We start from the raw sequence: 24,073 nt of genomic DNA, 5'->3' as shown, positions 1-24,073 counted from the left end.
TGGATAGATATATTTTTCTTGGAGCACTCTTGGAGGAGTGTGGCATACTTGGAGTTTTGCAGCAAGAAGACAAAGGAAGAGCAAGAAAGCACAAGAGGACATTGGGATCAGAAACTACAATGATTTTTTCTTGTAGGTACCAAGTTTCATGTATGTTTTCCTCACTAGTTTTTGAATGCATGGCACATGCATGTGGTTTCTTGGTTATGAGCTGTCATTGGTATGCAGAATTGCCTAGATTGACAATGGATTTTGTTAAAATGAAGAAACTATGATCAAATTCCACCTTGGATAGATCATATGACAAAGATGATCATTTCATTAAATTCCTATTTTCAATAGGATCATAATTGACCTAAATATCACCCAATTTGGTCAAGAAAAGTTGAGTTATGAATTATTTTATTCATACATGTATTATGGAATGGGTAAGCCCTAACCACATGTGTAACTGCTTGGGTCAGCCTTAACCCCAAGTGAACCCTTAAGAAATCCTATAAATATAAGAGACCTCAAGCTCATTTGGACATATTCGATCAAGTTATCTTCTCTTCTCTTTTGTCTTGGTTTGCATAGGTTCGACAGAAGGAGTTCATGCAAAGGTCTAAAATCATAGGTGCAAGGTCCGCTCTAAGTTAGGGTTTTATGATTCTTGGATGCTGGTAATAAAAATGAGAAATTTAGTCACTAGACGCTGGCACACAGTGGTCATAACAGCCTACAGGGACCCTTGGACACTGGCACAGAGTGTTCATGGTAGTGTCCGAGAGGTTAGGGAAGTTTGGTCCCCAGTCGCCCACACAGAATGGTATCAGAGCATCTGAGTTGCCATAGTAATTGTCACATAGTTCACAGAGAGCATCCAAGTCTACCATAGTCACTCGCATAGCTCCTCCACCCTGTGCCTGGGAATCAAACATGAGATTTCATTATTCTGAAGATTTGGCTCAGTGATAACAATGTTCAACAATAGGCTACAAGCAGTGATATTACATTACAGTTATCAGAATCAGAGTTTTGATGTTTAGATGAATTTCATGGATATTCGAGTTGTTATCAATCTATGGTTCATTCTACTCTCTTTTTCTAAATCATTTTATGACAATATATAAGAAGAATAATTTGCCAGGGTTTTACCGAAAGTGGGTTTTTCCTTGGTCTCCAACCAATCTTAGTGTCTCTACGTATGCATGCTTTTCTTTTTGTGTTCCTTTCTATTATTTTTCATTGATGATGATGTTATTGCTATTTCTACATAGTTGCATATGTTGATGAATAATTATGTAAATATTTATAATGTAATCATGCTATGGGGTGAACTTAATGTGTTAATGGAGAAATGCAATTATCAAAGCAAATAACAATATAACGTTGTGGAAAATTAACATGGTATGATAGTTGAGTTGAATAAAATCCATGGAGATGACCCCCACAGAGACACTTTTGATGGAAGAAAGAAGAGGATTGTGGAGACCTAAAAGAATCCTAGGGTATGAAGGAAATGGTAAGTAGTTAGTGCATAAGGATTTGATGGTTAGTGTTTGAGAGAAACCCTGGTTTATGGAAAAGACTTGAGATTTGATGTATGAAACTCTAGCATGGTCTATGTGAAGATGCTCAAGCACTTGGGACATATTTGATGAAGCCTTGATGACTTGGATGTTGATAAAGTTTATTGGAGGCAACATTCTTATGTGTACTATGGATAGTGATGACTCTTGAAGGTTGGTTCAAGAGGGAGAGGATCACCTCTTATTGAAGATAAGTACTCCTTGACTTATGATGTTTCTTTGTGTCTTTACTATTACTTAAAATTATGGATCTAATTATTGCTTTGATCATTTCTTATACTTCCTGCATATGTATTTGGGTATATTGATGTATTTAACCTCCTTGATGAGATGTGATAAGCAGATCCCTCTTGAGGATCATTTTAGATGCAAGAGAGAAAAGATAGATCTGAAAAGAGGTAAATATGTACTTGACAAGCACTACAAGTTTCCTATGAGAAGGTGAACAAGTATTTCAAAACTACAAGGTATGAAAGGTATATTGTTTCAGTTCTATGTTTTAGCTATAACATTAGATGACTAGGTAAGCCACATGGTCTCCTTCATAAATGGCTCATGCTTTCATATGAAAGAGATTTGGATTTATGTTTCCTATGATGAAATAATGCACTTGATATTGAATATTTTGATCATGATGATTTTCTTGATTCTATGAGGCTACTTATTGCTAATCTTGGATATAGTGGCATAACTTGAGGTTTGGCTAATATCTATTGTTCTTGGAGATCCTGATTCTATGAAGAAGGCTAGTATGTGGACTCTATTAAGTGATACTCTTGACACTTGACATGCATAAGACCTGATGGATCTCTTATAGAAGGTTACCTCATTGATACTGATAATTATTGTGATAAGTATGATGAAATTGTGTTGACACTCTTGTTTTTTTGGTAATTTTTTAATGAATGACCTGACTTGGTCCTATGGTAACTTTGATGATAGAACTATGAGTTTGATACTCTAGATCTATTATTAAATGTGGTTATGTTTTTTATAGTAATTATGGCATATGGTAAAACTGAATACCCTAACTTGATGGATTGACTTGATAGAAGTGATATTGTGTTCATGATCTTTGAAGTATGTTGTCACACTTGTCTACTATCCCTATCATGTGAATCTAACCTTTGATGAAATATTGATGTCATGATGTGATGATGTAGTAGCTGACATGAGCATGTTATGACCATGATGGATATATGTTTGATTCTATGATCTAATAGATCTACTATTGTATGACTCTAATAAAGACAGGTTGATGACATGAAAGAAGATGAATGAAGTGGATTCTCATTCAGAGGGAGAATCTCTCCATTTTAATTATATGTACTATTGAAGTATGATTTATGGGTATCTGACATTGTTGATCTACAACAGAAGTTTGAGCCTCGCTCACACAAACGAAGGCCAATAGGTGCGGCTATGCCTGATGCACACAAAATTGAAGTTGTGTGCACGAAATAAGATCTTCACGTGGAGGATTTCAGTACCATAGATAAGTAGAAGATATCCAAAAGATATGAGATCAGGGAAGTTTAAATGTTTGTATGTGACCATGACTTACATATAGATATGCCATTATGTTTGAAGTTAGTTCTACAAGAGTTGTAGATGTTTTGGTTGATTGATATATATGAGTTTTATCATGTTTGATGATGACATATATCTCTGAATCAATGATTGATATATGTCTTGGACTATATATCTTACTATGATAGTAAATTCGAATATTGACATGATGTCTAAATTTTTTACTTGATGACTGATGATTTTCCTTAATAACAATGATATATGAGCATAGTGACTTCCTATGACTTGATTAATATTGTGTGGTTGATGACAATCTATTGGCATGATAATAGATGATTTCATGACTTGATGAAATCCCTACTTCTCATCTGGCTCAAATAATTAGCACTGAGATATTGATGACTTTTTTATATAAGTATTGATCTGGCTTCTAAACTTTGATGAGTTGATTTAGTTGAATTGATTTCACAATAAGGATTAATGAAAGGCTGGGTATGACGGTTTGTTAAAGTGTTATGGTTGTTGTGAGCATTGCATGAAGCAAGCTCCCCTGATCCAGATATGTCCACATTGATAGTTATTTGATGAAGCCAGGATGATATGTTGATCCAAGCCTTTACCTCATAAGTGTTCAAAGGTATGACTTTGATTTTGATTTTGGTTTTTATATACAGATGATCAACTATTGTCAGGTAAAAAGCCTCTGATGATATAAGTAAGAGGGAGATAGATTTTGAAGCTTGTAATAATGTATCATGGCATGATGAATCTATTTTTGAAGTTGGAAAAAGATAATCTATATTGTGAAACTATTGAGGAAACATTGAAAATTGGAAATGGAAATCCTTGGGCACTCTTATTTGAAGTTAAAGATGTTGTAGAACATGACATGGCATTCGATAGTTGATTGAAGCATTGATGTTCCATTTTGAACATCCATTTGTATATACATAATATGCATAGAACCTGAATAAGTTTTTGATTGAGCCGCTTCACACACATTTCTGCCAAGAATCCTTCGAGATCTTTGCATGATATGATCTATTCTTGGTCTAAGATATTCTTCCTATGAGATAAGATTGTATGGATATGATGATGTTGATTATTGATGATATGAGCACATATGAGTGTTTCATTAGTTTGATATTTTCCCTGATGAGAGTTTCGTGGCATAATCGAGGATGAGTACAATGTTGCTAGAATGACTAGCTATGAGTAGGATGAAGAAGCTCCTTAGAGAGTTGTTAGGGAATGATCTAGATATGACATGGATACATTACGATAATAAAAATTGGGATATGATTGGAAGAGAATCCCATATATCTATATATCTATATATATATATATATATATATATATATATATATATATATATATATATATATATATATATATATATATATAGTTGGGACCATGATACTCTCATATATTGAGACAATGCAGTTGTATGAGACAAGCTTAGGCTTATGGTCGGAACCTCCTTGATGGGGAGGATGATGATATATATGATTATTTATGCTCTAACATGATATTTGATTTGATGTCCTGTATAAATAGGAGACAACTTCTACTGATAGATATTGATTACTTGATACAAGTACGATGATATGAGTATCTTGAGAGCATCATTGATCGAGGACACTGAGCCATATTCTTCCTCGCTGTCTGAGATCCTAGGGCAAGGAATTGAGATAGAGGGATACTGGGAGTGAGAGAACTCTATACCATATGGCGGTATCCCTATCTGTTACCCATAGGGTTGGAGTAGTATCTCACCCTATCTTGGTCTTTTTATAGTATATGCTAGTTGGAATCAAACCCACAAGTTGGGCTTGCTGGGATTATCCCTCTTTGTCTGGCCAATGGTTGAGGAGGCTTAGAGGCATGAGAACCTTACCTTTGGTAAGTTGGGTATCTCATCTTAGCTAGATTATGATGCAGGTGTTCTACCACTTAACTATTCAGGGTCATTGATGGGAAGATTAGTAAATAATAGGATGGGTTGAGTAGTAACTCCCTTATATCACCTATTGCTCGATATGGGGTCATAGTAGTAGCTCCTCTATATCACCTATTGCTAGATATGGAGTCATAGTAGTAGCTCCCCCATGAGGATCTGGGTTGAGTAGTAGCTCCCCGATGTGGTACCAAGTTGAGATGTGCCACCTAATGACATGCTCTTTGATGATGATGTGGGTCATAGATTTGACTCCTCGCCAATATTTCTAGGTAGTAGCCCGATTGTATTTCTAGGTAGTTTCTCGATGACTTTTCTAGGTAGTTTCTTGATGACATATTTCCTAGTAGTATCTTATTGACATATTTCTGGGTAGTAGCCCTTTGACAAATATTTTCGGGTAGTAGCTCCTCAAAAGATATTCCTGGTAGTAGCCCGTTGACAGATATTCCAGGTAGTAGCCCCATCGACTGATATTCCAAGTAGTAGCCTACTAATAGATATTCCGAGTAGTATCCCATTGACTGATATTCTAGGTAGTATCCCGCTAATATATATTCCAGGTAGTAGCCCACTAATAGAGATTCAGGGTTGTAGCGTGATGAATAGAGGTAGGTAACTTAAGCTCCCCTCCGGTGGAAAATTATTCTTCTTCTAGATTCAAGAGTATTCAACATATGAGTAGGAACAATCAAGGGATAAGAAGGAATAAGAGAGAGATGTACATTTATGATCTGAGATGACGAGATATTTGAGATGGGACACATGTCATGTTGATCGATGGTCCAATATTTGCAAGTGGAATTCTCCCTAGTTGAGAGGGAGTGTTAAAATTAATAAATTGAATTAAAATTACATCTTGAACAACTCAGATGAAAAATATAATGATTTCATTAAATTCCTCTTTTTGAGAGGACCAAAATTGACCCTAATTATTTTATTCATACATATATTATGGAATGGATCAGCCCTAACCACATGTGTAACTACTTGGGTTAGCCTTAACCACAAGTGGACCCTCAGGAAAGCCTATAAATAGAGGAGACGACAAACTCATTTGGACACATCTGATCAAGCTATCTCCTCTTCTCTTTTGTATTGGTTCACATAGGTTCGTCGGAAGGAGTTTGCGCAAGGGTTTGAAATCACAGGCGTGAGGTTCACTCTAAGTTAGGGTTTTCTGATTCTTGGATGCTAGCAGAAAATTGAGCAATTTATTCCCTAGATGTTGGTACATTGTGGTCATGACAACTTCTAGGGACCATTGGACGCTAGCATAGAATGTTCATGGGAGCATCGGGGAGGCTAGGGTAGTTTGGTCCCCAAACACCCACACATAATGGTATGGGAGTATTCGAGCTGTCATAGTCACAGTCACATAGTTCAGAGAGAGTGTTGAGGTCTTCCATAGTCACTCACATAGCTCCTCTTCCCTTCATGCGAGAATCAAACATGAGATTTTAGTATTCTTAATATTTTTCTCAGTAACAACAATGTTCAGTAGGATGCTACACGCAGTGACACTACATTACAGTTATCAGAATTAGAGTTTTGATGTTTAGATGCATTTCATGGATATTCTAGTTGTTATGAAGCTATCGATCATTGTATTCTCTATTGCTGAATCATTTGATAATGATCTATTAGAAGAATAATTTGCAATGGTTTTCCCCATAGTGGGTTTTGCCTTGGTCTTTGACCAATCACGGTGTCTCTATGTAGCATGCTTTTTTTCTATGTTCCTTTATGTTCTGCTACATTGATGATGATGTTATTGCACTTCCTACATAGTTGCGTATGCTGATGAATAATGATGTAAATATGTATTACGTAATGATGTTATGGGGTGAACTTAATGTGTTAATGGAAAAATGCAATTATCAAAGTGAAGAACAATATAACCCTATTAAAAATTAATAGATTCTCCTAGCCTTTCCACTTCCTCGATAGCCATGGTGTTGTGGGTTTATTTATTTTTTTTCTAGTTGGCTCTCATGTTTCCTTAGTTTGGGTTGAGTTACTAGTTCCTGGAAGCCCCGGTTGGACAAATGCTCTAGAAGCCCTGTAACAACTTGGGTTAAGTTACTAGTCCTAGAAGCCTTGGTTGGAAAAATGCCCTTGAAGCCCTTGGTGGGTTGAGTTACTACCCCTGGAAGCCTTGGTTGGAAAAATGATCTGGAAGCTCGATGACAACTGTGGGTTGAGTTACTAGTCCTGAAGCCTTGGTTGGAACAAACACTCTACAGCCCTGGAAGGCTTGGGTAGAGACCAATTTTGGTGATGGTTTTTTGATATTCGACTGTGAGGTGAAATCATTGTTTGATGGGCTGAGGTGGTTTGGCCTCTGGAAGCCCTGGATGGTTTTTGATTGGCGTGTTTTAGGAGATCCCACATTCATGCTTGGAATATGACACGACGGTGATTCGCTGATAAGAGATTTGGTATGGCCATGTCTACGGTTGGGTGGAACGTGGTAGTCCCATACTATGTTGGCTTCTACATCATTAATATGAGGTTATTTCTCCTTGTTATATCATGAGTATTATACTGGTTTATATGTGGATTATATGGTTGTTGTTTCCTTGATATTTATGTTGTTATTATGCTGATTATACACATGTATTATGATAGTGGCTATGTATGGCTCTCATCATGTTTTTACTTGTAAATGAATTAAAAATGTATGTATGGCCTAATGGATGAAACTGCAGCTAGCGTGTTAAGGCATCGATGCTTCCTAGATAATCTCAGATAAGTATGAGACCCCTATGCTCAGGTATGTTGTTTACACCTATAGATTACATATTTTTTATATGTTTTACGTAATTCTTTTCATGGCTAGTAGGGGAGAAGTCAAGGGCTTGTTCAAGTAATTGCACTTGTATCATCATTTCCTTTTTAACTTTTTTTTTTATAAAGGTATTATTGAATTTGGAGTAGTGACCTGGGCTCTGGGCCTAAAAAAGTGGCTCAAATCCGAGGAATGTTGACACAACACTGAGAAAAATAGTCCCTGGATGGTGGCATGCCATCTCATGTGAGCGTCTAGAGCCTCCTGGACACTATCAGGCCCATATCATGGGAGCATTCAGAGGTTAAGTGGTCTAAAATATTAGCGGGACCCAGGGGATGGTTACCCGAAAGGTTGGGATGGTTCTTAGGAGTCCTATTGTTGATGTCCAATGTCTATATGGTGGGTTTCCATCGGTTCCACTTCCTTAACATGACTTAGGAGGTTGAATCACATCATAATAAATTATGGGCATATGTTTACCTTGGTTGGCTTTTTACTTGGGTAGATGTGGGAGGAGTGAGTTACATAGTGACATCAGAGCATGGTTCACCCCTCACACTGGATGGGCAGTGTGTTGGTCATGCATTCATGTCAGTTTCATATGTGTTTCATGTGTTGTAAGTCTATGTGCTTATTGCATTTGCATAGTGTTGATCACGGTTGAAGTTATGTCACCATGTGGAAGGTTGGTGGTGTTGTTGTGGGATGTGTCACCATGAGTGTATGGTTTTATATGCATTGGTTATGCATGTTGGTGTTTGTATGTTGTTATCCATGTTTTTTCATGGTTATGGTTATACATGTATGGTAGGTCATACATGCATTGTGAGGTCATTGGATGTAGTTATGTCATCATGATGTACTTATTATGTTATGATTCTAATGTATTGATTGAGATAGAGCAAGAGATTCATACCATCAAAGTGAAGTTGCAGCATTGGACCTTGAGGCAAGAACATGTCATCATACAGGTTTGTATGTTGGGCATGTATGTATGTAGGTTAAGGATTGTTATATGCATTATGGTTATGTGTATGCCTTTCATTTTATTGATGTTATGGTTACATATATGATAGATGTTAGTTGATTAGTGTAATCATATGCACGTGTCGGATAGTCATGAATGCTAGTAACTTGTGGTTTTATGCATTGCTATTGTCGTTTTAGGTTAGATAACTTGATGATTATGTTATATGTTGTTGTTGAGTATGTTATAGGTTAACTTCTTTTTATATGATAGTTAACTTGATAATTGGGTCATATGTTATTGATGAGTATGTTATAGGTTAACTTATTGTTGTTATATGATATTTAGCTTGATGATTAGGTTATATGTTGTTGATGAGCATGTGAGTGGTTTTCTCTCTCATCAGCTGGATGCATGTTGCCCAGTGTATGGCATCACACGGGACTCAGTCAAACCCGCTTACCACTTGAAGCCTTTCTAATATCCTGTCGGTTTTAGTGCGGGACCCGCCTTCTAACGAAATCCATGATTTATGTATGGTTTTATGCTTTTCCTCGTGACCGAGCGCTTGGGGGCTTTCCTTCACTAAGGGTGATGCCCTGTGATATATGATTAACAATTTAGCGCTAATCACGTATCAGAAAATGCCTCTGTTTTTGGATTTGACCTCCCCTTTGTCAATTTGTGCCAGTTCACGGTCACCATGGGCCAACGATCTGTGTGCTTTGACCGAGGGTCCTGGTTGTTCCATGCTGACCACAAATTTCCATTGTTCAGAGGTTATTTCTAATAAGCTTCGACATCCATAATACTTTGAAACTTCTAGATGAGTTTCTCTGAGTTCAGGGAACTTTAAGAGTGTTTAAGGATCCAATTCGGATCATAAATGGTGCTATAACAGATGCCTCCTAATATATGAGGTCAGAAGGGGTACCTGATGGCCAAAATGTATTAAGTGTATACAAGGAATCATGTCGAGGCCGAGAAGGAGTTCACCAGAATTCATCCTACCAAGCCAATGAAATAGATCAGAAAGAAACTGTTGTTTAAGGTGCGCATACCCATTCTCAAAGACAGTAAATCATGTCTGCATGTCAAGTACAAAAGCGGATCCAATATGCATACAAGTATAAAGGAACTGAAAATACATAATGGATCATTCGATCTTATCCAAGTAAGTACATGTCTAAATATCACATATAAAGAGCTAATCAATGATGCTAAAGTATGAAGATGATCACTAAAGTCATAAAGCTGATCTAAAAAGTACCAAGTCAAATGGTGAAATAAATGGTACTACACTACAACTCGGGTGCCAACATATAGGATGTTTTCGTAATGAACTACAACATATAAGGTAGGTGGTGTCAACTAGCAGCCACAGGAGCAACTAACAAGTGAACCAAGAAATGCTGATGCAAACTCGAGGTCTTCACCAACCATGTGGTACATTTCTACACAATGGGAATAAATGTTCTAATGTCGACCATGTGAGAAATATTTTGATTGCCAGTCATTGATGTATACAGTTAAAAAATGTGAGACTACTCACTGATAATGATGATGAGAGCCAAGGTACCCAGTACAATCTAATAAGTGTGAATAAATGAGTTGTAGTCAAACACTTGGAAATATCTATCAGTCAAGAGATAATGATGTTTTCTCACTTTCGATAGCGAAGGAGTATGCCACTAATGACTACAAACCCTAAGGTACTACCAAATGGACTCTAGATCTTGTTCCCAGAGCAATGAGCTGAAGTCGATGGGAAAGGGTCCACTAGAATGAAGGCATTAAGGAATCCTTCATCAATATAGCACGAGTGTAACCTATAGGCCAATAATGTGGAAGGAATTAGATGAATAAAGATGTAGTAACCCAACTGAATCACATTTCCGGCGTACACAACATTTAGCTAGCACACGATAGAAAACCTCTAAACCAAACAATAATGAAAGCTAACACAGAGGCAAGGAATCCACCAAGAAGGTCAAATGGAAACCAAGGTACTACATGAATGCAACGTGTGAGAATGAAAGCTGATGTCAAACAGAAGGGAAACCACTCAATCAAAAACCCATGATATTGGTCGATGCTGAGCGCAAGGTGACCTATCAATAAAGAAAATAGGGCCAAGGTGTGACTATAGATCCACTCTCACAACAATTTGTCGTAGTAGATAAGGGTAAGAACCTCCAGCAAGAAGTCAATGGAGGCCTTCTCAAACTGGAACGACCAAAGGACCAAATAGCTGATGTGACAATGAACATGACTCTGACAACTAGGGATGGCTGATAGAAAAATAGGTCAAGAGACACCACAGAGAGGTCGACTCAGGTTTACTTCTCTTGAACAAAAGCATGACTCAACTGTGACTTCATGGCAACATATGATAACTTTGTATAAGTTTGTCATGCAGGAGGCACAAGAAAACTCTCCATATGATTGGAAGGGATAACCAATTAGAGGAGTATTGATTCAATAACAAGGTTAAGGCTCTCCTATGTCAAACTAAAGCCCATCTCAATGGAGAGAAGACTTATTTTTTGAGTTCTTTCTTCAAGGGAGACACAACTGACTAGAGCTGCCATCAAATATGGAAATAATGTCCCATTCCCACTCTTTTTTTGGAGTATATATTTTTTTGTCTTTTTCATATTTATGAAGCCTAAAAAGAAACAATGCTATATCAACAATGGAAAGAATGAGTGTCGAAAAAGTAGATGCTCTAGTTCCTGGGAGGGGAACATTCCTATGCTCAATGCAAGGTGGCAAAACTGGTCAATGACACTCAAAGGAATGTTATTTCCACTGGTAAAAGGGTATGTCAAATTGCAGAGGTTAAGTGATTGCAAGGTTGATTTTTTAGAAGACATGGTCAAAAGCTGGCTTAAACATGAGTCAAAGTGAAGCCGGCTTAAGGCAAAAAGGGTCAAATGGTCAACATGCAATGCAATAGTACAACTCAACACAAAGGAGTCTCTAGGGTATAAAGCCAGAAAAATAGCAAAGAAGTAAGAGAATAAAGCTTCAATGCATAAGTCATGGCAGGACTAAAGAGGACTCCTGAGCCTAAAAATAAAACTTCAGAATGGGTGCCAAGTGACAACAAGGTACTAATTAGGGAACCGATGATAAGTTAGGCTCTACCACACAGGGCATGACGCTTATAAGCAATGAGAAGGTTCTGCATCATATCTTGGCAAGGTCGATACTAAGTCCAAAATGGGAAAGGAAACTAATAAATTCACAATGCAGGTGGAAAACCTAACCTATATGCTAGTTTCGAGAACTAATACCTGTCAGAGCATATCAACCATAAAATTTTCCAAAGGAGAATTCTTCCAAGTTCTATAGGCATTCATATGAAAACTAGGCAAGAAGTTAATACACCCCATATATAAAATTCAGATAAAATATTGTGATATAGAATACAATACTTGAAAATGCATACCTTATATGTACAATATAGTACAGGGAACCACGCAGCCTTATGGCTTACGCATAATAGTTCTTCAGGAAAAATGTTATGAAACCAGCTTAAGAAAAGATAGAAAAGATAGATCAATGCCTTAGAATTCAGCCTCTTCGAGGGGGCAACCTCCTTTACATTACATAAATGAACAATTCTTGGATGATTCAAATGACAAAACCTCCTTTCTATATATAGGAGTCTAAGGAGTCACAGTATAATCCAGCCGACCTAACAATGATAATATAAAGCCACAAAAATAACAATAGAGGGATTCTGTGGGGCACAGTAATAACAATATGGGGGCAATAGGGGCACAACAATATTAATAAGGGGTATAACTACAATAGTAATGGGGTAATCACTAGTATTATAGGGACCCAACATGCCCCTCTCCTTCAAAAAAGTGTTGTCCTCATCACTTGAGTAGTTCTGGATACTTCTGCATAAAATTCTCATCCTCCCATGTGGAATCTTTAGCGGATAAGTTCTTCCACTTGATAAGATACTCTGAAATTGAATGATTTCGTAGCTGTCGAGTTCTTGTTTCTGTGACTGCTTCCGATTCCAATATAATTTTTCCTTCCTGATCAAGTTCTGGCAATATTGTTTGAACTGAGAGCTTGTGGCCTATAACCTTCTTTAAACATGAAACATGGAAAACTGGGTGCAATCAAGAAGCTGCAGGAAGCTCCAATTTGTATGCCATAGTACCAATCTTTTGCAACACCTTGTATGGACCATAATACTTTGGCAATAATTTATTATCCTTCTTAGCTTGCTTGAGGGACATTTGCTTATATGGTTGTAGCCGTAGGAATACCCAATCACCTACATCAAAACTTCTTTCACGGCGATGTTGATCTGCCTGTTGTTTCATTCTATGTTGTGCCAACACGAGGTTATCCCTTAAGAGTTGGAGGACTTGTTGTTGATGTTCGATGTGATGTTCCACTGCCTGAACCTTAGAATTTTCTCTTAAATATGATGTGATGGATGGTGGTTGATACCCATAAGGTGCCATAAATGGGGTCATTTTTGTTGCTGTATGGAAGGAAGTGTTATACCACCATTCAGCCAGAGGCAACCATTTGACCCATTGTGTCTGTTTATCAGATACAAAGCAACGAAGATATCCTTCCAAACATTTGTTTACTATCTCAGTTTTCCCATCAAATTGAGGATGATAATATGAGCTATGATCTAACTCAGTACCAAGACAAGAAAATAGTTCTGTCTAAAAATTTCCAGTGAAAATGGGATCTCTGTCACTTACAATAATCTTTGGGTTTCCATGTAGCTTTTGAATTGTTTCCATAAATGCAGTAGAAACTGTACTGGCTTTAAATGGATGTGATAATGCACAAAAGTGTGCATACTTGGTAAGTCTGTCAACTACCACCATGATGACACTCTTTCCTTCAGACTTGGGTAAACCTGTGATAAAATCCATTGAAACCTCCTCCCAACGTTGGATTGGAATGGATAAAGGTTTTAATAGACCCGGTGTCTTAATTGTTTCAACTTTATTTTGTTGGAAAACCAAACATTCAGCCACAAACTTTTGAATATCTGATTTAAGGCCATCCCAAAAAAATTCCTTCTTAACCCTGTGGTAAGTTTTTAAAAATCCTGAGTGCCCTCCTAAGGGAGAAGTGTGCAATTCCATAAGAATCTTTTGTTTTAGCTGGGAATTCTTACAGAGGTATAAGCGATATTTGTACCATAACGAATCATTTTTCCAGCTAAATGTACCAGACATACTGGAATCTTGTTGTAACTTTCGAATAAGTGCCCACACTTCTTCGTCATTCTTCCATTCCTCCCTTGCTTCGTTTATCCAATCTGGTTGGATAATAGAAATGGCGCACAACAATGCTTCCACATCCTCATCCTTTCTTGAGAGTGCATCTGCCACCACATTTTGCTTCCCTTTTTTGTAGATGATTTCAAAGTCATAACCCAACATCTTTGTGACCCACTTTTGTTGCTCTTCAGAGGATAATCTTTGTTGTAAAATGTATTTAAGGCTATCATGATCCATTTTTACCTTGAAATGTCTACCCATTAGGTAGGTTCGCCATTTGTTAAGTGCATGGAGTATTGCCAACATTTCCTTCTCAGAAATAGCTTTGCTTAAAAACTTTCCCTTGATTGGACGACTTTCAAAAGCAATGGGTATTTCATCTTGCATTAGAACAACACCAATTCCATTTCCTGAAGCATCACATTCCACAATAAAGGTTTTTGTGAAGTCCCGTGTAGCTAATACCGGTGCTTGGCACATTGCCTCTTTAAGATGTTCAAAGGCCTTTGTTGGTTCCGGAGTCCATGAAAATGCATCTTTCTTCAATAATGTTGTTAGAGGTGTTGTTATTCTCCCATAATTCTTAACGAACTTGCGATAATACCTTGTCAACCCAAGAAATCCTCGCAGATGCTTTATGGATGTGGGGATTTTCCATTCCTTAATGGCTTTAATTTTGCTAGGGTCTACCTTAACTCCTTCATGAGATACAATATGAACCAAATATTCCACCTCCTGGACTCCAAAGAAACATTTGGATCTTTTTGCATATAATTGTTTCTCCTTCAATAGTTGTAGCACCTTGTCAACATGTTCAACATGATCCTTCCAAGACTTGCTGTAGATTAGTATATCATCAAAAAATACTAACACAAATTTGCTAAGGAATGGTTTGAAAATTGAATTCATCAAAACTTGAAATGTTGAAGGTGCATTGGTAAGGCCAAAAGGCATGACCAAAAATTCATAATGAACCTCATGAGTTCTAAATGCTGTTTTTGGAATGTCTTCAGTCTTCATTCTGATTTGATGATATCCTGAACGAAGATCCAACTTGGTGAAGTAAATTGATCCATGCAATTCATCCAGTAATTCATCAATGACAGGAATGGGGAACTTATATTAAATAGTGAGCCTGTTGAGCTCCCTATAATCCGGACACATGCACCATGATCCATCCTTCTTGTGCACCAATACTACTGGAGCATAGAAAGAAATTTGACTCGGTTGAATTATACCAGCCTCTAGCATTTTTGCAACCATACGTTCAATTTCACTCTTTTGGACATAGGGATATCTGTACCGCCTGATGTTTGGAGGAACACTTCCTGGAATCAGATGAATAGCATGATCATGATCACGCATAGGTGGGAGACCTTTGGGAGTCTCAAATACCTTGGAATGATTGTCCAGGACTTTTTGGAGATCTGGAGAAATAGATGATTCCGATGTGGAAACATCTAGCGAGCATAATTGTGCAATTACACCTCTTTTCTCCTTTTTTAGAAGCTTTTTCATACTATTAGAGTTGATTATCTTTCCTCATTTCCCTGCAATACCCCTTAATTCAACTTCCTTTCCTTCCGTAGAAAATTTGATGAAAAGTTCTTGAAAATTAAAAGCTATTGTACCCAGGGATTGTAGCCATTGGACTCCTAGTACAACATCAGTACCTCCCATTGGAATGGAAAGCATTGGGCTAGTCAATACATATTCTCCCATGGATAGCTTGATATTATGGCACTTTCTAGAGCAATTTATTGTTCCTCCATTTGCAATCATCACTTGACACTCTGGTGCTGGATATAGGAAGCAATTCAATTCTTTTGCTACCTTACAATGAATAAAATTGTGGGTGCTTCCTGAATCAATCAACACTATTACCTTTTTCTTCTTGATTTGTCCTTCTATCTTAATGGTTGGACGAGTGGTAATACCCGCCAATGCATTACAAGATATGGTCGGATTTATTTGTTCTTCATCTAGGCTTTGTTCCTGGAGTATATCCTCTTGTTTTGACTTTTCTTGCTCCTTTTCTTCTTCCTCTTCACAATCTATGTAGAATAATTTCTTCTCAACACACTTATAACCTTTAATGTATTTGCTATCACAACTGTAACAAAGCCCTTTTGCTCTTTTTTCTTCCAATTGTTGTGGTGTCAACCTTATAGGTTGTGGAAGACTAGGGGCAACAACACTTTCGTCTTTATAGTTGTGAGTGATATGCTTCTTGGTTGCCATAATTTTGCTTTCCATTTTTCTTGCTAACCTGAATGCCTTCTCTAATGAATCAGGTTCCCAAAGGTGAACATCATGTTGGATATTATCCTTTAAAGACCCTATGAACACATCAATCTTATGCTCCTCTAGAATATCTTTTACCCTTATTTTCAATTTTTGGAACTCCTCAATGTGCTCCATTATTGAACCCTTTTGTTTGAGACTTATCAATTGGCTAAAAAAAGTGTTGCTTTTTGTATCCTCATAATGTGCTATCAATTCTTCCGTAAAAATTGCCCAAGTGATAAATGGTTTACAAGAGCAAAGCCATTGATACCATACAAACTGATTTGGTTCCAAATATAAAGTTTCCATACGTACCTTTTGTGTGTTTTGCACATTATTGAGATCGAAGAATTGCTCCATCTATAATATCCATGTGGCAGGATCCTTGCCATCAAACTTTCTCATATCGATTTTTGGAATATGGTGAGTCTTCGATCCAAAATTAGCATCTATGGAATCATGATTAACATTTCTTTTGTTCTCATCATGAGTTTCCTTTAGTACCCTTTCACCCTTAGGGACCATTTCTTGTAGCAACTTATTCATATTTATCTTCAATTCGTCCATGTCTGTCTTCAAATCATCCATCTTAGCTTCCACATCAATCATCTTAGCTTCTACGCCTTTCTTTAAACAGTCCATCTTAGCTTCTACACCTTTCTTTAAACCATCCATCTTAGCTTCTACATCTTTCTTTAAACCATCCATCTTAGATTATGTTCCTTTTTGTGCAAGGGACAGTTGTTGCACTTGGTCTTGTAATTTTGATATATCATGTTGCATTTCTTCCTCTTCTTCATGAGTCATGCTAGAGCTTTCAGGTTCCTTACTAGGTGTTTACATTTTCTTTCCTCGGGGCATCAGTTACCGATAATAATGCTCTACTATGCCCTTTGAATTCCTTCAAAATAAATTTTCAAACCAAGCTTAAGCAAAAATTTAAGAAAATCTACACACCTTTTTTCACTTTGTAGGAGCTCGATATTTCCTCTGATGTATCTCTGTACTTTCCAATCATCTAGTTCTGAATTTGTGAGTTGTAGTAGCCCTCTGTGTCCTCTTTCCGATGCCACAAGTCTGACCCAAATTGGATTCTCCAAGGAAGGGTTATGTGAAATCTCCCACAGTGACTTGCTTATACACCAGTTCAGTAGAGCGAACTTGTACGACGTGCCACAAGTCACTGTTTCGACCTTTGGATCTGAAACATGCATACAAGAAACTACAGTCTGTCCTCTTTCTGTACCTTCTTACTAAATTTCAATCCGATCCCCAGAGAGAAAGTTATGACAATTTCCCCCAGGTCACCTCTTTTGAATGTAATTTAGGAGTCTGCAAAAAGACCAACTTCCTCAGATCATATCTCCACAAATATCGCGCAAAAAGCTCTGAAATTAGGACCCAAGGTTCAGCGCGATTTCTTCTCAAATGGGTTTTTTTTGTGACTTCTGAAACGTCACAGAAAAAAAGTGATATCAAAAATGCCACGATGACCTGTTTGGAGCAACGAAACCCTAGAATCCAAAGCTCTGATACCAAATGTTATGAAACCAGCTCAAGAAAAGATAGAAAAGATAGATCAACGCCTTAGAATTCAGCCACTTCGAGCGGGCAACCTCCTTTACATTACATAAATGAACAATTCTTGGATGATTCAAATGACAAAACCTCCTTTCTATATATAGGAGTCTAAGGAGTCACAATATAATCCAGCCGACCTAACAATAATAATATAAAGCCACAAAAATAACAATAGAGGGATTCTATGGGGCACAGTAATAACAATATGGGGGCAATAGGGGCACAACAATATTAATAAGGGGTATAACTACAATAGTAATGGGGTAATCACTAGTATTATAGGGACCCAACAAAAAACCCCTCACAGGGCACAGCCCAAGGATGCCTTTGGTAGTTAACACTCATGGCTACAAAAATTTATTCCTGTGAATGAAAATTAAACTATAGGAAATCATGAGAACTATAAGGATCAAAAGAGGGAATTAAGGGGTCCCATGTCCCCATAGGAGAAATCACTCAGTCAACTGCTAGGACCAAGTCCCAAGAAGTAAAATAGTGGCTCAATGGATCCTTCTCCAAAGAAATTGAACATTGAGGATTCAATGCCACATAATTCACTCATGGTAGAGTAGAGTTTACTTGAACACTTGGAACAAACCAAGGGGTATTCTGTAGTAAATTAGATTTAGATTGGTGATTATCAAATGCAAGCTAATGAATAGTGACAATATTCATGTCATGAGGAAAACACATCACTCGAAAGAGTGAAGACACCACAACACTCATAGCATAGACAAAATCATGCCCAAGTAGCATATTAAATTCTAAAGGGCAATCAACCACCATCATATCGATAAAAACAATTTTCCCACCTAAAGTAATAGGCAATTGAGGAAGAACACCCATAGATTCACCAGGTATTATATCATAAGCTAATAGCTCACTATCAACTATCAACAACTTTGGAGAACCCAAAGCTTTCCAAGTCAAGGAGGATATAATACTTGTAGAGGATCCTTCATGCACCATACATCGATACACGTTTGTGGAATTAAATCTAACCTTTATTTGGAAAGGTTCAGCAGAAGGAAGATGAGGCTCAACAAGACTATCCCAATCAAAGGAGACACTCCTAGAACTTGGAGGGGGAACATTCTAAGAAACTGGAATGTCCCCTATGATAGAATACTTTGTACTTGAAATCAAATAAACTATATTTTTAGGCAATTCACCCCTCAAAAGAGGAGTGTAATCAGCCAGAGATTGCACTAGCTCAACACATTATCAACCAATGTTTGATGAGACTGTTGAGAAACCATAATAGATTCAAGAGTAGAAGAACCTTCAAACTTGGACCATATCCTTTGTACCTCTGGAATACAAGGGAACAAATGAGTGAGATAGTCCCCCTTCCATATCTTACAAGGGAACTTAGGTTTGAAACTTCTACATGTAGGTTTCTATTCAACATCCATTCTACTAGCATAACTAGCAGTGGTTGGTGGAAAGTCCCTAACATGAGTCGCAGAGCTTAGCGACTCTTTGCTAGTATGACTTGCAGTGACTAGACTTATGCCCCCAGTGTGACTTGCAGTGACTAAACTTATGCCCCCAGCATGACTTGTAGTGACTGAAAGATCATCTCCAACATGACTAGCAGAGGTTGGTGATGCATTGCTAGTATGACTTGCAGTGACTAGACTTATGTCCCCAGCATGACTTATGGTGGCTGAAGGCTCATATCCAACATGACTAGCAGAGGTTAGTGATGTATTGCTAGTATGACTTACAGTTACTAGACTTATGCCCCTAGTATGACTTGCATTGGCTAAAGGTGCATATCCAGCATGACTTACAGAGGTTGGTGATGAATGGATAGAATTATTGTTCTTCTTCGTCTTCCTCTTTCTCTTCTTCTTAGATATCTTATTACAATAGGGAGGATAGAGAGGAATCCCAGATTTCTCTTTTAAAGAATATGAACAATTAACACCCATTTGATGCCCTTGAAATAAATCATTCATCTGAGAAGCTTCAAGACTATCTAGAATATTCAGAGTGGACCATAGCCAAACTGGTAGTCCAACATTCAATCTAGGAATATTCAAAGTGCCCATCAATGGGGTACGAACATTTCCAAACAAATGAAAAGTACAAGGATCCCCTTTTAGAAGGGTACCTTGGTTAGTCTCCATAGGAATATGAGGCATACTAGAGTTATTAGGAGATCCTTCCCTTACGAGAATGTACAAATGACTTTCCAAGGAAGAGAGATGCACAATCAAAACCTTTTCCCTTAAAGAGGAAACTCCACAACTTTCAAAAAGAAAGATCAACAACCTTTCAAGATCGGTGGAGTGGTAGCTCAGTCACTTAGAATATAAGATCAAAAAGTGACATGACAAAAACACCTAAAGCCAACTAAATCTAAAGAGAAAAGATAACTCGACTACAAAGTCCCTAAGGATGCAACCAATCAAGAAACTTCCCATTATTTCTACTCTAGGTGATGAGGACCTGACACAAAAATACAAGAAAGCAATGTAAGGGACCTTATGAAGATAGTTTGGAATAATAACGTCCCAAATCTACTAGTGAAGGTAGCAGAAATAGTTACACTGATCTCCAGACAAAAGCCTTTTTCGGTACAATAACCCAAGATTCGCAAGGGTACCCTCCAAAAGTATTGATGAATGTGATGCAACATCTGCCTCAGGTGCCACGGGACTCCCCTCTGTAGCCACCTATGTGATCCCTAGGAAAGGCAATTATGGACACCAGTTCGTATAAACATCTGGGTGGAACAGTCATGAGGCAAGATCCAACAAGTAGGAGAGGGGGTATCTCTCTTCCTTGTCTTCACTCTCCCTCGTGCTTGACTCCCAGTCACAGAGCTTTCTTGGTCTTTCTAATGACACTATATTTCACTCATTATTCAACTTCTATGTTTGATTTTTTGAGTGACCTTGGAGAGCTAACTCTCCACTCACCTATTGCAAGGACCTAAAGAATTTAAACTTGTTAGTTTTGTTAATGACAAATTAAAAAGTTCTAGATCTTTTTATTAAATCACTTTATTTTAAAGAGGTTGTTATTTAAGTCACGGGTAAAATGAGAGTGAAACTTATGATATTTTGACGCACAAGAAACCAATAGAAACTTAACTATATGGATGCAGTTATTTTCTTCAATGAAAAGGGATTTCTATAGATTTCTACGAATAAACTTGTACAAGCAAATTTTTCTTTTCTTTCTCCAGAAAACACATTCCACACACTCAAAAGCTAACAAAAAGACTAAAATGTTTGCAATGCAAACTATAATGATTGTGCATGGATGCTAATACGAGAAGAAAAAGTGTTTCTCTATAAGATCAATAAGCCAACTTGACAATAAAGTGGGAAAAAATTTAATAATAATTTCCCTCAAAACCAAGCAAAACAAACTGAGAAAAATCACAATTCCTCAGAAACAAAATGAAAGAAACCAAAAAGCCAAAAGCTTAGAAAGAGAAATGCTAAAACTATGTTTTGCCTTTTCTTTTTCTTTTTTAAACCAAAGAAATTTTTGAGGTCATAAAAATACTACTAAATTCCAAAGATCAAGAAACAAGCACAAAGAGTCCTTAAACTTTGCAAGTTATAAAATTCATTAATAAATGAAACTTGAAATTAGAAGGACTACAAACTTGTACAAGCTAATCTGAATAGTAATACTAGACTTCAGTGAGTTGACAAAATGTCAAGCAAGACTCTCAAAGATTGCCAAAGAGACACTCAAAAATCATGAAAAACAACAAGGTCAACCAAAAGGAAAAGCAAAGCAAAGGAATTTGAACTCTGGGTTATAAACGAAACTGAAACCAATTTCTTGTTATGGAAAGCCGGAACATCCAAGAACTTCAGACATAAGCCTTGAAACCAAGACACAAATCGAAACCTTACTAAAAAAGCAATCCTAGGCTAGCTAGGCTTTTCACCGAGAAAGAGATTTGAAATTGAAAAATCGCAAGAGAACATAGTTCTTCAGAGAGTGGATGACCAGAAAATACCAGAATTCACTAGGCAACAGACCTAACTGAGTAGAAGATTTTAAAAAAAATAAATTTAAAATTATGTATATGCAACTGTTTAAAGACACAGAGGCATGCACATGCATTTCAAACACCGGAAAATCGCGTATACGCAAGTTTGCTTGAGGAAACTAGCGGGTGTACGCGACTGTACTCCAAGAAAAATCCATATAAAAGTCTCAGTCACGAAAACAAAAATCAAGGCATGATCCAGAAGATCAGACTTGATGCCTAGGAAGCTAATAATTCAAATAACACTGTAAAAGAAAGTAATCAAAAAAATAATCCCTGATTGAGAAGAAACAACCCAAACTATGAAAAACAAGAATGTTGTCCCCAATGGAGTCGCCAATTATGTTGTGGGTGGGAACACCCTAGGGTCTTGGGTTGAAAACCCCAATAGAACGGAGGGAAAACAACATCAAGAAATGGACAGAAAAACAATCTAAATGCTTATACTAATGAACTGGGAAGAAGTGACCTTACCCGTATATCCTACATTTGGGTAGCTCCCGCAGGGTTCAAACCCAATGCTTCCTCTGATGCCCTTGAAACCTGTAAGTTATCCAAGAAAAGTGTATACAACAATAGTAACATAAATCATATTCGTGATATATACGTTAGATAATATAAAAAAAGAACGATTACTCATTAATATAAGATTTATAAACAAATCACAACATGTATCAATGCATAAACACGATAAATATGAGGAGCAAAACAACATTATTTATTGATGTAAGTTACAAGAAAGGTGGAAAACTATAACTTGAGTCTTCCTCCAGCTCCGAGCGAAACTATCCTCCGGATCCATCCTGTCTCGGCCTCAGCAAATCTTTCTCCATCAGCATACATAAGGATATTACAAGAGGGATGAACAATATCTCAAAAGAGGAAACAAGAGTTTCCTAAAGCTTGGGGAATGCAGGAGGCACGGGGATTTCTTCAGACTCGATCAGGGATCAATTAACTATAATATCAATATCTCATCTCTTCTCCCCTTTAGGCCTTCCCATGGAGGTTTATTTATACTTCTCCAAATTAGTTTTTTCAGTTGGGAAACAGTTGGGTCATGGGCTATAGTAGGTGAGTAATAGGTAAAACCTATAAAATCTACCTAAAACTAAGGAGATTTATTATTTTTATGTCTTTTAACACATATACGTGGGTTGGGTATATTATGACCCACGTGTATACGCTTTTAACACAGGGCAAAGTAGTGTATAGGAAACAAAACATTGTTTTTTAGATTTTGGACCAAGTCGAGAATGGAAGGGTTGCCTTAGGCCATAACTAGAGCATCAAATCTACCAAGAGTGGTAAATCTTTCTATAACAGTGGCTCAGAAAAATAAAAATTAAAGTTTCCATATATGTGTTTTGACTGTTGAAGAGTTGGACATTTCTTGTCCAAATTACCTTATAAGAAAAATGCTGAAAAGGAAGAGGATTAGAAATTTGGGAACAAGTCTCAGACAAATCAGAAGAAAAATATCTATAAGAAAAATGGGTTCTACTCCAAGGAGGATAGCTCAGCACCAGAGTCACATATTGAAAAAAATTTGGTGAATGACTCAAATAAGTATCTCCTTATGGCTTTCGAAACAAACTCCAAGAAACAAGGTATTATGGACTCTAAAGAGGAAGAGGAAAAAGGAGTAGTGGACCTTGAAGGGTAACTCATTAGTGTCATTGATGAGCTACAGAAAGTGAGGAAGAATAATAGTCAACTGAACGAACAACTACAGTGCACTGAAGAAGGTATGTATAACTATGATATCAAGGAATCTTCTTATCATAAAGAAAATTTGAAGAAGCTATCAATAGAAAAGATAGCTTATTCCTTCAACTAGAAGAAAAACAAGGAACCTATGAGAAATTAGAAGAAGGGAAGAAGCAATTAAAATAGGAGCTGCTCAAGTTAAGGAAGGAAACGATCTTTAAGACATAAAAAGATGATATACTGTCTTTGAAATTTAATCTAGAAGAAGATAAATGAAAGGAAGAGGTTCTTAAATCTTTGATCCAGGAATGGTGTCATACGGGGTTTGCGATTGCAAACAAAAGTATCTCTCCTAGGTCGGTGGCTAACCTAGA

Source organism: Pinus tabuliformis, chromosome X, assembly GCF_031772625.1.
Source record: "Pinus tabuliformis cultivar Carrire ecotype Pingquan chromosome X, CPIR1, whole genome shotgun sequence".
NCBI classification, from domain to species: domain Eukaryota; kingdom Viridiplantae; phylum Streptophyta; class Pinopsida; order Pinales; family Pinaceae; genus Pinus; species Pinus tabuliformis.
This window is presented reverse-complemented; position numbering follows the sequence as displayed.